This window comes from Ambystoma mexicanum, chromosome 6p, assembly GCF_040938575.1.
Source record: "Ambystoma mexicanum isolate Mex_15411 chromosome 6p, UKY_AmexF1_1, whole genome shotgun sequence".
Taxonomy (NCBI): Eukaryota; Metazoa; Chordata; class Amphibia; order Caudata; family Ambystomatidae; genus Ambystoma; species Ambystoma mexicanum.
In genome coordinates this window covers 1,254,875,413-1,254,891,075 of record NC_090935.1, presented here as the reverse complement: position 1 = coordinate 1,254,891,075, position 15,663 = coordinate 1,254,875,413, and the positions used below count along the sequence as shown (strand labels likewise).

The following is a 15,663-nucleotide window of genomic DNA, read 5'->3' as shown; positions in this document are numbered from 1 at the left end:
AAAGTTGTCCACCATAGTTGGGCATGAAACAGGATGTTTTGAAATACTAAAAATGTAATCAGATCTGTGCTATTGGACCCAACATCCTACTATATTTGAATCTACTCTATTTGAATACTTTGGCTCCCTGCCCCCATTTAAACAAATATAAAAAGGCCTTCTATTTGAGATGTGTTCAATGCTGTTGTGTCTCCTTATCCGGAGAATTGAAATTACGGTTTAATTGCAGATTGGGATTAGTCCCGTGGCTCCAGTCTACTTAAAAAAAACGCTTCCTGGTACAAAATGAACACACTGGACGTCAAATGATCTCAGGAGCTGACTCCGTGCAGCCAAACGAAAGAGCATGGTTAAGTGTCCTGGGTCTTTTTCATGGCTGCCTCGCTTCATTAACAGCAAGTGTTGTCGGTGTGGTGTTGCTGACGCGTTTCTTGCTGGCTGAAGAGCACTAGCCATCGGGCTTGGTGACGCTGAGCTGCTGAGTGTGGAGGGGGAGGTGTCCTTAACAGTCGATTGCGCTCGGAAGTGCGCACGCTGCGTGGGCGCTCGCGGGACGCTGATTTCACGCAGCGGCGCTGCATTGCTTCACAGAAGCAAAGGAATCCCTCTCAGCTGAAAGGTGCCGGGCAGCCAAGAAGGGGTACGTACCTGCTTTCTTTAATTATGCCAACTATGTTTTGTCACCGACATGTTCTGTCACTTTGAGCACGCTCTTGTTCTTTGCACCTTCATTTAGATTCATCTCATTGGAAAGTTGTTATTATTTGTATCCTTAGACTTTTTCTGAAGTATTATTACCATGTGCTATGCTTGTAAAATATTTGGATGTGGACTACATGCATTCGTATTGTAGTGCTGGACCAAGGCGAGTGACGCAGTTATAGGAATATAGAAGCACTGATTGACTGTAGGAAAAACAGCAACACAATTCCAAAAGTAAATCCGCGAAAAACGGTGTCCTTACAGCCAGGGAGGAGGTCTCACAGCTCCGAATTATGCAGCATAAAACCGCATGGGAAGATGTGGCAAAAATGCAGTTAAACGTGGATTTGCAGTACGAAAAAACACAGGGGTGTAGCGAGGCTTGGAGAACGAAGTGCAACGATTATGGGAACAGGGAAGAAGACAAGAGGGCGGGAAGCAGAAAGGGGCGGTCGCAGAACATATTTGTAAAAGTATAGAAGAACACGAAAGAAACGCCTATGCAGAGTGGGGGAAAGTAGGCACACGAGGACGGGAGGGGATAGTGGCAGAGGAAAAGGGTGACAGAGAAGAGACAAGTAGAAGAGCATAATGGCTGAACAGAAAGTTGTGTATAGAACAGAAATATGATAGTGTTCTTTGCCGGAGTGCTGTGACTGTTTGCATGTCTGGACTGCAGCAGCCTGCTCGGTCAATAAAGGAATTTAGAGACCATTATGAATAAAGCATGGACATTGAAAGAATTCATTTCCTATGCTAACATTTGCAACACTTAATTTTGAAAGTGATAAAAAAAGGAAATCAAATCTGTTTCTAGCACTTTCACCACAACATCTTGAACGGGAATTATAATGGTACTTAAACCAGTCAAGGAAGATTCTGGGGCTACCAAGCTATTAAAGACCACAAGTATTACAATGTAATACCACTGAAAATGTTACCACATGTGAACATATTCAGGGTGAAATCATTCCCGAAAAATGTTCATCAGTCAAAAATGTTCATGTAAAAAAAAAGGCATACTGCCTCACCAGCAGAGCCAGTCTGGCTATGGCATTAGATCTGGTCTAGAAGGAACCAGCACTCTTACGCGAGTGGTCACTGGGGGGTTTGTCCTGGGCAACGGACGTAGATGAGGTGCCATGTAAGGAAAGAGAACCAACAAAGCCCTCCACCATACAGACCTCGCAACAAGCAGAGCAGAGGCAGATGACTTGCCACCAATGACCGGTTATGCATTCGTTTGGAGGGACTGGAGGAGAGCGGTATCGAGATTATGCTACGCGTGTTGGGGTACAACGTGTGTATATGTAAAATGGTTGGCCGGAATTGGTGCAGCGGAAGGCCGGTGCTGTCTCGAGGATTTAACAGTGAAATCAATTAAGATATAACAAAACAAAGAAGGGTTGCGTTCACAGATATAACTGTCCAGGAAGATTACATGGGGCTTTTCACGGGACGCTTCAACACTCTGAAAAACTCTGAGCTGGTTCGCAATTTAGCTATGCATTCATGATCAAAAGGTAAGGATTTGCTACACAAAATCACATCTCATCACTGGGGGGTCTGGTTGACCAACGAGGCATCTGGACACACCAGGATTCTGACAATGCATAGTCATGTTGTCAAGTGTCTTCTGTCAAAGACACTTAGCATCTGAAGCACTGTCTCGAGGAAATTGAGGATAGGATGGTCGAACACTACCTCCTGGTCCAAACTTTTCTTGAATGTTTTGTAAGGGCAGTGATTTGTTTGGACAATCTTCACTGCTTCACACAGGATGGCAGAATGTTGTTCTTGGCACCACAAGCGAAATCGCCGGGGTTCCTCGTTGATGCTGACCTAACATTAAGACAGTGCATCCAGGCCACAACATCTAACCAGAGCACAGACTTTGGGACAGTAATCCCAATTTCATTACTCTGCCTTGGACTCTCTGGATATGCAGCACGTCCTGGTCCTGTCTTCCTTTGTTCCCCGTCCAGCCATTGAGTGTGGTTCTCATGGCCCGAGGTCTGTCCTCAAATCCTTGCAATTACTGCCTCTAGAGGTGGGACAGACATTACACATTGGTTGCTTATTTTTGATGTCCATTACATTTGGGAATCCCATTCATCTTGCATAAACATCTCAAGTGGTGGCATAAATACCAGCACTGGTGCTAGCCTCAGTTTGGAAACCCCCGAATTGGATGGAGCAATACCCAGAGGCAACCGATTGCTAGCCTGGCTACCAGTGTGTGCAGTGCCCTGTTGGCTTCTCTTGATCTGGAAGCTCTAATGTGGAACGTCCTTGAGCAGCTAAGACTGTTTCTATTTGTTGCAGAACAATTATCCTGATCATGTTTTCTTGTTTGACATTGGGGGTTTTGTTACTTGATTTTGCTGGTCTTGCAGGGCAATTAAAACAGACCATGCTCTCCCAGAAGTACTGCTGTTTTTAATGTCACGTTTTATTTTGTCTGGATTTTATTGTGGGGAAGTCCAGGTTGTTTTCTCAATTTAGTGCTTTATAGAAATGTTTTAATTAAAATATTATAATGTGGCAACAGGTATTAAGTACTGTCGTGGAGGGTGAGTACTCTACTAGATAAACTGCGAAGTGGAAACATACAATCCCCTACCCGTGAAAGCAAAAAGTTAAATAGAATGTTAGGACAGGGAAATATGGTTGCATAATTCTTAATTGACGTCAATACACAGTAATGTGTTCTGTTATATGAACATCTGAGTGTCTTTTCTGGCATTATTCACCATTGTTTCTTATCCGTTTCATTGACGCTCTCCAGCCCTCACCCTTTTGCACCCACTCACTCCGTTTTAATGTATTCTCATGTGTTCCAACCTCTGTTTTCGCCTTTCCCTTGTTTGTCCCTCAGCCCCTTTCTTTCACTGCCCTTTTTACGTATTTTTATATTTCTATCTGTTATCCATTTTCACTTCCCACTTTTTAAACTTTGTTTCTCTTTCCCATTTCGTGTTTTATATTTTCTCCCCAAACGATTCTCATTTTGTCCCTCTCACTTTATTTCATCTCTATCCTCTGACTCGATCTCACGCTTAGTGTTTGCTCTCACGCTTAGTGTTTGCACTCACGCCTCTGTCTTGCCATACACCTTTGTGCCCCTTTATCTACCTCCCTCTCTCCAATTCTTGCACTCTTCCCCTCTCTTTGTCGTGTTCTCTTTTTTGCTCTCACTTTCCTCACTCCATTTCACGACTCCCTCTCTTGTCCCTGAAACCTTTCTCTCTTATCTGCACCAGTTTCCTGACTGATTTCTAGCTTTTCTCTTTTTTTGAACCATTTTTGTCTCTTCCCCCTTTCCTCATTTTCACTCGGGGGGAGTGAAGATTATATCAACCAATTAAAAGTGTTATACATTTTACAAGTGAGGTACACAAGGGGGCGGGGCTTATGTACTTCAATTATAAACACTTTTAATTAGTTGTTATAAACCTTGGCAAATGGTAAGGGCAGAGAAGTAATCATGTAGTGGCATATTTAGAGATGTAGCGATTTGAGGTATATTTTTGAGTTTCTGCCTTTGTATTTTTGGGATACATGATTCGTATTTGTTCTGTTGTATTACTGGAGGCATGTATGTATGTATGGTTGGACTATAGTATAATGGGGTGGATCAGTTTTGTGTTTAATCCAATCCAACAATTATTTATTTAGTCGCAGCCATTAAAAGCTAGGGTTTAAAATACCAGGACAATACTAAAAAAGCCATGCATTTCTTTAAATGCATTTGATGACGAAAAAATCAATTCAAAATAGTTACACCAAGAAAATCCCTTTACGCCAATTGTCCTTTTCACCCCAAGCAAAGCATGTCCCATAACCACATGGTCGATCCAAATTTCAAGAGCACAGCCTACTTGAAAAAGCTTGCAACTAGACCCAACATTGCATTCCCTCTTTATTCGTTGACATATCAAGAGCACTTTTGCTTGTTTGAACAACTCCCTTCCAGCACAGAGGAAATGAGAACCTAGTAAGTCAGGTGTTCCCATCTCCCACAGTCTGCTCAGTATTAAACAATTATACCATACCATACCATACACACCATACCAATGCCTAGGGGCATCAAGAATTGGGGCAAATCAGAACATATGCTGACTATCATCCAAATCGTTGGTTCCGGCAATGAGACCAACTGCCCGTTGCTCCATAGTGAGCAATTGACCAAACTAAAATTTGAAGAAAATACGACAACGATTCATCTACAATATACATGTTCTCACACTAGGAGAGCTTTGAACACAGAGTCCTACTCTTTCCAGTGGGGCCAAATATTACTTTCACTAGTCTTTCCTGTTGGCCGGTGTCTCCGCCCTTCCTTCTGATCCACCCATCCTCCAAGGAGTGATTACATTCTGTCGTACTCTTTGTCACAAATTCCTGTACTATAGTGTCTGTAACTCGAACGTCCCCTAAAGGAAGAAGACACATATAATAGCTTATTTGTGCCTATTTTGCTAAGACAATACTCTTTCACTCAAACGACCTTAGTTGGGATCAAACCATCTTCTGTTCAAATTTCATGCACTGGGTTAGAGTTTGAAAGCCCCACAAATGTTGTCAAAGCTGATTCCTCAGATCTGTTAATCCCCTTTGATACTTTTTACCCAAACTCGCAACATCTATGTAGCAACATGGGAAGAATTTTGGCCTGATTAGCTCTGTATAAATATTCCAATGAAAGCCCCCAACATTACCCCTCAAACTCTATGCATATGGCATTTGTGTAGCTTTATCTACTAACTTCCTGACATGCAAAGTACAACACAGAGACAAGATAAACAGTACTCCTAGGTATGTATTACTTTCTACTACTTCAGTACTCTATTTCCCTAACTCCACCCAAAACTGATGCAAGATTTCATGTCAAACGGTATGGCTGATGACCGTCTTTGTTTTTTCTTTATTTCATTTCATTCTGTGATTGTTTTACTTTATCTACTTTTTAATAGTCTTTTAGGCACCGGGCTAACACCGGGTCATGGTGCGTGACTGGACGCCTTCTACCTGCAATCACGCTATATTTCAGAGATTCATTTTTAATTTATATTTATTTATTTATTATTGGTCATTGCTTTGCTGTTGTGTTCCTTGTATGACAGTTATTTCTGGCTCAGTGTGCCTGGCCCCTAAGTATACCGTACACCAAGGCCTGTGTTCGTCCCTGATGAGTCTTGCTTTCATTTCTTTCTAGCACCTCCTACACCGGGGGCAGTCTGTCATCACTGCCTATTGGCAGTGAGACAGGATTGGCTATGGTAATACAATGTGTCCATTTAATGGGCTAGCATGTAGACAGTGCAGCGGTCGTGTGCAGCATTGGTAAAGCCTCTGCTCCAAAGTTGTGATTGTCTGGGCCTGGCGGGCATGGTCCTTTTGCTGCCCTCTTTTGCTGGGTCTTTTCAGGTGAAGTTTTCCAACTTGATGGTACTGGAAGATTTTAATATTAGGTATAACCTCTCACAGGCCCCGATGCTAGCCCCGTTTTTTAAATCTTTATCCAATCTTGGCCAGTACCAATTTGTAGGTGAGCCGACCCATGTGCTGGGGGGCATTTTAGATCTTATCTTCTCAGTGGACTCTGGCATTCTCGTCTCCCCAGTTAGGCAAGTGCTATGGCCTGATCATTGCTTAGTAACATTCTCAGTGCAACATCCAGCACTTTTATCTAAATCCTACCCAGCTGTCATTCCAAAGCGTAATTGGCATCTGGTGGACCACAACCAGGTGTCGTCCATGATTAAGGATAAGTGTGAGAACACCTCTATGAGTGACATATCTTTTCGATTCCTGACATTGAGAACGGTGGCTGATCAAGTTGCCCCCTTGAAGCTCTTTCGTCCTCAGAGAAGTTGGTTAGGACAGTTTTTCCAAAGTCCAACTAAGGGCTTCATAAACACATATCTGAGGCAGTACAAAACTCCACTCTTAATAGAATGCTGTACCACCTGAGAACATTTGTTAGAGTAGACAGAGCAACCAGGCTTATCTTACGAGGGAGAGAGGGCTCTAGGAAGGTACAAAGAAACTGTAGAATACATATGGTCAAAAGAAACACTGAAACACTATGTATTGTAGAAATAAAGGGTAGGCTAAGATAAATCTCGGGGAAGTAGGTACTATCAAATATCATATTAACAGAGTTATACAAACCAAATCCAATACTTATGGTACACAAACCAAAGTATACCCTTATTTAGATTACAGTAAGCAGTCAAGGTGAGTCAAACCTATAACACATTCAGAATGGCATTAAGCTATTCTTGAGGGGTAAAACCAGGGTATGTATACTTTCAGAATCAACCATTATTCAAGGGCAGTAAACCCTATTGGTTATAACATGCAGTGTTATTCCGTTTCAGAAACACCGTGTTATCCCAACACTTGTTACAAGGATCTCTTTCAACATATGTAACCTTCTTCTATTATGAATGGATACAGTTACAACACCAATGTTACTTTTTAGAACACAGTTCAGGGGGAGTAACTTAACTAGTGTACTTTCTAGAGGGGGCTTGAGCTACTCAAGGATAAGTATGAACACAGTCAACTATTTTAGAAGTGCACTAAGCAATTCAGGGAAAGCAAACCCCAGTGTTACAGTTTTAGAAGAACAGCCTCCATTCAAGGTCAGTATAGCCTATTGGTATTTAAACTATTGCACTATCTCTTGTATAGGAAAAGACAGTTTAACCAGTTATACTTCTCAGAAGTGTAATATGCAGATATAAGGGAAGTAGGACCGTGATGATTATTTTAGAAGTGCTCAAAAGCAGTTCAGGGAAAGCATAACCCAATTATACACTTTTAGAAAGGCACACATATTCATGGTAAGTAAGTAACCTATTATACGTTTAAGAATGGCATTCAGCAATTCACAGGTAAGTATTAACTCGAAAACTGTTTTAGAAATGCACTAAAACAGATCAGGGAAAGCAACATCCAATAACACATATTTAGAAGAGCACATAGCTAATCAAGGTGGGTAATCCTATTGGAAGGCTTTTACACTCATTCATTAGAAATGATAACACTTTACCAACAATATAACTTTTTAGAAGGGTGAACCACAATTCAAAGCTAGTAAAATAACTTTGATACTGTAACTTATTCTATTACAAAGATACTCACCCCACTAACTTCCTTAGCAAGTGAGTACTTTTCACACTGGTTATAATTTAAAAAACATAATCCTTATCTTTTACAGTCCTTCTCTAGTCTATAGCATGAGTTTTCTCAGAGGCCGAAGAGGGACCCTAGTGGTCTAGGAGTCAGCTGTAGGCAGGTCAGGATAGGGTTGAGTTGCAGGAAAGTCAGAGTTCTAGAGGCTATCTCTTTAGGCAAGTAAGTATTCACTTTAAAGTTAGTTGAACGTGTTCAGGGACTTCAGAGAAGACTCCCTCTTGTGTTCCAGCATTAGGCCTGGGCGAATGGTATGGGCAAACTCCCAACCACACGAATCACCCACCCAGCCGTACAGAATTCACACAAGATTTAAGGTAAGTATTACCCAAGCCAGCACAGTACCTCAGCAGACAAGAAGAACTTCTGGGTGGATGCCTTCAGGATGCAGCAGCAAAGGATGCGGTCCTTGGGTTCTTGGTCTGGAGACTGAAGAAATGGACACTGAAGGAAAACTGGTGGCAGTCATCAATGGGGGATGCTTTCAACAAAGGATTCTTTACAGCTTCTCACGGCTGTGTGGATTTGGCACCATTTTACAGGTACCTGATGAAGAAGGAATATATCAGTTTGGATTCTCTTCACTCTCTCAGTCCTGCACTCTGAGTAGGGGACTTTAAAGATTTGTATAGTGTCTCAGGAGGTCCAGCAAGAGTCCACCAACGTTTCAGCTGGAATTGGACTTTGGAAGATGTTGCATTGTACTCAGGGTTGAGGTCCCCTGGTATTGGGCGTTTTGGAGCCCCGCAAGGTCATAGCACATTGAGGGATGGCTTGTTTTGCAGGTCTTCTTGTGACTAGTGGATCTCACTAGTCTCTGGGTAGGAGTCATTGCGTTCGGGACCTGCCAGATCGCTTTGAAGTAAGGGTTACATTAGACTCCGGTTACACAGCAGGCTCTCTGGTCGCTGGAAATCGTTACGTCTGTCTTTTCCTCATATTCTCTTCAGATTTTGTTTCAGTGGTTGACATGTCAGCAGCTTCCAGGATCCGAATATTTATCAGGAATTGCAGCACAACTTCTTCAAACTCTCTGTGCAGTTTACAGAAAGTCACTGTGTGGCTGTCCAATTGGGACACCCAGCTCCCCAGTAGGAACTGGTTTATTTCAGGCAAGACGGAAGACAAAGGGCTCTGGAGTTTTGGACTCCTCCCACGCTTCCTGCCTTCACAGACACTCTGGAACCTTGTCGGGGAATACAAAGCAATCCCACCAAAGACAAAACTTGAACCAGGATCTTTCTCACCTAGGACAGCAGAAGAAGACCTAAGAAATAACAAGCAAATGAGAAATGGTGAAAACAGGAGCCCACCATTGTAGCAGAAGGGTGGCCTTGCTGTGCATTACTGCAGCTGATATGACAGCCTTTGAGTAAAAATTACTAAGTCATAAAAGTAGTTTCACTGCAGCCAGCCAGTCAACTTGTAATTGTACCAAAAATGTTACCAAGTAAGCGAGAAAGGGGATACAGTTTATCTTCCAGCACTCCACATACGGTACAATGCCAGATTGCAACTGATCCAGCTGTTCGTTACCCACAGGGTTTATCTGACACCCCTTAGAATATCCAGTTTCCCAGGGGATGCCACTGATGCCGGTTTATTACGCATGTTCTGGACATGTCCAACAATTGGGAAATTTTGGGGAGAAGTGGCGGCTAGACTGAGTAAAGCAGGACCGATTACAAACCTGCTATAGCCGTGTGCTTGCTTACTAGGGTGCTTCATGCACCGCAAAACTACATGTTAAGCATCTAAAATGAAAGATCTAGCATATATACTAGCCAAACACAGGATCGCTATGTTATGGAAATCTCCACACTGCCCCAACATAACGGATTGTTGGTGCGACCTTAAAAAATGGCCAACAGCTGACACCGCAGCTTGGGGGAGCACAATACACTTGAGCTTCTCGGACACCAACGAAGATAATGCACTATGGTCTGCACTAACCCAATCATTATTTTCTCCAGAAGCTCACGGCCTGGAATTGACAGACACTCCGCAGCCATCAACACAGACTACCTAATATTAATAATCACCATACACAGAGACCAGATGTCCACACTGTAGGCAACTCGGGATGGGCGAGAATATGGGTTGGGGTGGGAGGGCAGTTGGAAATGTGTTATTTTTTAACAGCCGACCTTGTTGTGTTACGTAATTATGGTCATCAAAAGGTTAATTTCCATGCTGTATGGTTGTAATTTTGTGATGACAACGCTAAACCAATAAAAAAGTGTTTAAAAAAAATATAGACACATATATATATATGAAGATCTTACCTAACAACTTCCCTCAGAGCCATGGTTCACAGATGAGCTCAAAGTAGCCCACTTGGAAGTTAGACAGGCTGAACCTAAGTGGCCTCACAGAGAGTACGTCCTTCCGACAGCTCACCCTTCCGACAGCTCACCAGAGACTATCAAGCAGTCATTCGGGCTGCAAAGCAGGTTTTCTTTTACCCGCAAAGTTGAGACGGCCCTGAACCAATCTAAAGAGCTGTTTTCAGTGGTAGTAATTTTCCTCTACGGTGCGTTTTACGTGCAAAGTGGTACCCACTCAAACTCTTTGTAACTCATTGTCCGCTTTTATTTATTTTTTTATTACAAAAATCGTGGATATCCATAAGAATTTTCATTTGTGCGGTCTTAGTACCATTAACACAACTCCTGTGGAGGTAGCCATTACACCCTCACATTCATGGTCACACTTTTCTGAGTTTTCCATGGAGGCCATGTCTAGGGCTGTAAGTTAACTCAAGTCTGCTGCCCCCTCTGACCGCGTTCCCCTTGATGTACTCAAGGATCTTATGCCTGTCATGATCCCTTGTGTTAACAAGGCAGTGAATCTATCCTGCCAGTCGGGTTCCATTCCAATGGAGCTTAAAGAGGCTACTGTTATCCCCTTCTTAAAAAAAAAAGTCACTGGATGCCTCAGTTGTGGCCAATTTTCATCCCATTTCTCTTCTTCCTTTCTTTATGAAACTATTGGAAACTTTGGTATCAACTTTGCTCACTTATTTTCTTGATTTTCTTGAGACCTCATGTTTCTTTGAACCCTTTCAGTTGGGTTTCCAGCCGGGGCGTGGAACGGAGAGTGTCCTGGTGTTCATAGTTGACGGTCTTGCCATGCTGGTTGACCAGGGTGGAGTGGGAGCCCTGATATTTTTAGAACTTTCTGCGGCATTCGACATGGTCGACCACTACATCCTGCTGTCCCGCCTGACCCGGCAGGCCTCTCCATCCCTGTCCTGGCTTGGTTTACATCTTTCCTGTCTGACAGGGGCCAATCACTTTCTCTTTCTCCTTTTTCATCCCCTACCCATCTGCTTTATTGTGGTGTCTCCAAGGCTCTGCCTTGTCCCCAATGCTACTTAACATCTATATTCAGCTTCTTGTTGGTCTCATCCGCTCACGCGGCTTCCAGTGCTATTCCTATGCCGATGACACCTAGATCTTGGTCCAGTTAGATCTTGGCCAAGCTGAGGTGTCGCACTTGTATGAATGCCTGGCGGCCGTGAGGGGCTAGATGAACAACAACTGGCTCAAGCTTAGTGGGTAAAAGATGGAGATTCCGGTGGTGGGTTCTCCCCCTAATCATGATCTATGGGCTCCTTCTTTTTGGCTCTCTGCACTGGGTAATCTCCCGATTCCAGTGACAGTGATTAAGAATCTGGGGGTTTATGTCGCCGCATCACTTTCAGCGGCTCCTCGTGTGAGTGTGGTTTGAAAAAATGGCCCACTTTCTTCTTAAAGTACTGTGTAAGATATTCCCTTTTCTACCTACTCATTTGCCTCCCCTGGTAGTTGCCTTGGTAGTCACTAGTTGTATTAACTACTGTGACACCTTGTTTTTGGCTCAGCACATCAGCCTGATACACCGGGTGCAGCTCTTGCAGAATCTTGCTGCCCGGGTGGCCACTAATACTCCATATGGTTTTCACATTAGTCCTGTGCTCCGCTCGCTCCATTGGCTCCCAGTGGCCAAGAGGATTACATTAAAATCCTTGTGTTTGGTTCACCGGGCGTATAACAGCCAGAGGGGAAATTTATCTTTAAAATAAATTCTCTCACTATATCCCTGGGCAGACTCTCCGCTCCGGTAATGTCTGCTTAGTTACCATCCCTACATATTGTTTATCAAGGTGGAGGCTGTGCCTTCTCAGTCTCAGCTGGTGAACGGTGGAATGATTTACCTTTCGCCCTTGGGCGCATTGAGAACCATCTTCAATTCAGGCACTCCCTGAAGACTCTGTTGTTTTGGGTTATGTCTTTGCCTAGTTTGCCTGTGTATGTCCTAGTGCCAAGATGCCCTTGGGTGAACATGCACGGTATACATTTGTTTAACATAACAAACACCAGCATGTTTGATTTATCAGTATTTACTACCGAATGGTTGATATCACAATAACCTTTTAGGACATTCATCTTTCCTTCAAGGCCCTAGGGAGTTCGATCTCACAGAACTATGTTGCTTGTGTAAAGTAAAGCTGCCAGGCCATATTTACGATTCTAGGTGAAAATTAGTTTGTATTTGCTACCCAATCTGGAAGGTTGGAAATAAACCATTTAAAAAGAAGAGGTGCAAGAATACAACCCTGATGTAGATCATTCTCTGTGCTAAATGCTTTTGTACAAGTTCCCCTGCCCCCTTACAAGATGGACTCTAGCTCAAGTCCCCTGATGTAGCCCCCCTCGACATTGAGGCAGGGAGACCCTCAACATTGATGCAGGGAGACCCATTTGCTCATCTGGAGGATCTTACAGGCAACCCTGTTTAATGCCGCAAACAGCACCTCTCTTCCCCATACCTTACTAAACCTGAGTTGTTCTATTAGGACAATTCATGACCTTTCAACCAGATTCTCTAGTTATTTCAACAACTTAAAAAAATGATGTAACTGCATCTAGAAGCACAATCAATCTCTACGTGCCTGCTATGCACTTTGGCCCTTTTTTAGAAATAAACACCATTAAAGACGCCAAACAAGAGGCCGGCACCCCGCCTGTATGAATGACCTATCTTTAAAAAAGGGGGGGTTTCAATCTCAATTTGTATGTGAGAATTCCAAATCCCACATCATATTCTGGTTTGCAGAGCCCACTTTTTCAATTGCTCAGTTGACAGATGGAGCAGCTGGTCTATAATGGATGACGGGACACCGACCCGCAACTGTTACCCATTATGGACAAGCCATTCAACTCACCCAGTAGGATTCTTCACCTGCCCTAACATTTTGAAACCTTCCTAGTAAACGAGAACAACATCTACAACATTCCTCCTTGAAGCGTGTTTGAGAATTCATCTGTTCAGGAAAGAGATCCTTATTAATATCCCCTACTAACATAAAATGGGGGATATGAAATACCTCTTTTGGCAAAAACAGGTGGGACTCCAAACCTAGGAAAACAGGATCAATAGATCTTGTGATACCCTCTCGCCAATATATCAAATCTGCGAGATAAATCGGCTGCTCAATTTCTACTATATTTAAAGGAAGAATGACTGGATCCCAAATGAACATTCTCAAGGTAGTAGATGTATCTATGCGTACAGCTCTCCCACTTGGTCTATCTTGACCCAAATGGAAGACATGAATCTCAAGACATCATATACACAGGTACACAACCTATATCAAATGCAGTCTGCTTATGTGTTATCGGTATTTACATACTTGCAATTAACTTGCTTCAACAGGCCGTGCAGCTACGTGCTCCCATGATATATAGCTACTGGCAGGAGAAGGCATGCCATAGCATATCCTAGTCCAGTCCTATGTCTTGCACTGGTGTGATATGCCATGGTAGTCACACTTTATTCCAGGCACTGTCATCATAAACCCCTAGGCATGGCGTTTTATGGCATGTAGTGCCATCATATGCCCAGTTACTGTCATATGAATTATGGAAATGTATTTCTCTAGTACTTAAACCCTATGATGGAGATTCCCATCAGAATGTTGCTCTTAGAGTTGATATTCAGATTCATAGTAGCTCCCTTTCCACCTTTAGCCCTGCACCCCATAGAATACGTCCAATGACAAATTCAGTCCAGCTGTCGTATAGTCTCTGACATAGCAAATCATGCCGTGCCTTAACACTGTTCACACTACGGTTTCTATGGTGTTGCTCCGACGAGCCACTCGAACACCAATTGGCACCCATTGTGAACTATTTGGGACTCACATATCACCACCATAATCTTCCCTGAACATTATATTGGTACTTCCTTATTTAATTTCATACTACATATCTCATAATGCAACTTGTGGCAGTTCTCATTAACTGGCTATTCCTATGCACCACTCTAAGAATTACAATCCCCAGAAGCCTTCGAGATCAGTGTGGATTTCACTTTCCCAGTACCACAAGGGAGGAGGCAGATTACCTTCGGGTGTGGTGCTCCAGGTGTTGCTAACAAGCCTGCTTCAGCACAGGGTGTATCAGTATTTAAGCAGCTGCCAGCAGGATCTGAGGGTCCTTGAATTGAGTTTGCTGCCATCCCCTCGCGATTTCATCCATGGATCTCTACTGTGTCCTGTTGCTCCCAGAACCTGCTCCTGTTCCAGTGCCCTGTGCTCCCTGCCCTGCAACCTTGCTACTCTGCCTGCAATGCCCTGTCTTCTGCCCTGCACCCCTCTGCTTTCTGCCCTGCTCCCCTGCTTCCCCGCTTGCAGTTCTCTGTTTCCTGGCTGCAGCTTTTGCTCTCTACAACCAACTCTCTTGTTCCCCTTCAGTTCCTGTGCCCCACAGTTCATTTTTCCTGGATTTAGCTTCCAATATCCCTGTCCTAAGTGTCCTTGTTATCTGTCGGCAGTCCTGCCTTTGTTAGTCCAGTCCAGAGTTTCAGTTCCTTTTATTCCTTGTTACCATTTTGCAGTTCAGTTCTTGTTATCCTAGTCTGCAGTTTTGGTCCTGAGTTTTCTTTTTCCGGGCCTATATTCAGTGCGCTGTTCCTTGATTCCGGTCCTTAGTTTCCAGTCTACAGTTCCAGTCTCCTGTACCCGTGTGCTTAAAGTCTTGTCTTCTTGCTTATCCTCTTTCTTTCTGTTTTCTGTCTTGAACCTTGCTCACTTTGACTTCCTGTTCTTTGCCTTGATATTTCTGTTAAGTTTCTTGTCCTTGTCCTTGTGTAATTCCTTTGTACTGAGTTTGGCTGCTCTGAATCCCAGCAGGCAATCTCTGCCCCTTTCCTTTGTTGCTTTTAAATATTGTACCTCGTACCACATTGTTAGTGTGCTGGTTCCTGTCTCAGGAGGCAGTCACTGTTCAGTTCCTACTTGACCTGTACAGACTTTAATCAGTGTTATGAGTATTGTTTCCTTGTTCATGATTTAGATTCCAGACACCTAACTCCGACTGCTCCTTTCCATGATCATTAATAGTGGGGCCCTTATTTATTTTATTTATTCATTTATTTTTTTACAGCGCCCAGATCTGCAGGTATCACAGCGCTAGTACATATTCGTAACATTGGAAACAAATTCTGTCATGGGCAAAAGTAAACAATGTTGGTGCTGGCATAGCTTGATAGCTTGGTATAGTTTAATCGTATTTATTGAACAACCAGGTTTTCAGACGCTTCCTGAAGAGGGTATACGATGGTTCATCATGGGTGGATGGCGGTGGGGTGCTCCTCAACGTGGGTGCAGTGACAGGAAAGCTCATGCGCCCTGCTCGCTTTCTATTGTATCTGGGTGTAACTAGAACAAGGGTGGATGATGAGCAAAGACAGCGGGGTCTAGCTTTTTTG

At 43.3% G+C, this 15,663-nt stretch overlaps 1 protein-coding gene across 1 annotated transcript in view; it reads left to right on the top strand.

The window, feature by feature from the left end:
• The first annotated feature begins 369 nt into the window (after positions 1-369).
• LOC138510340 (C2 calcium-dependent domain-containing protein 4C-like) overlaps positions 370-15,663 on the top strand; it is a 35,287-nt gene continuing 19,993 nt past the window's right edge. The window contains exon 1 of the mRNA XM_069625907.1: positions 370-640. The gene's annotated coding sequence lies outside the window, so the exon portion shown is untranslated. The remainder of the gene's footprint in view (positions 641-15,663) is intronic.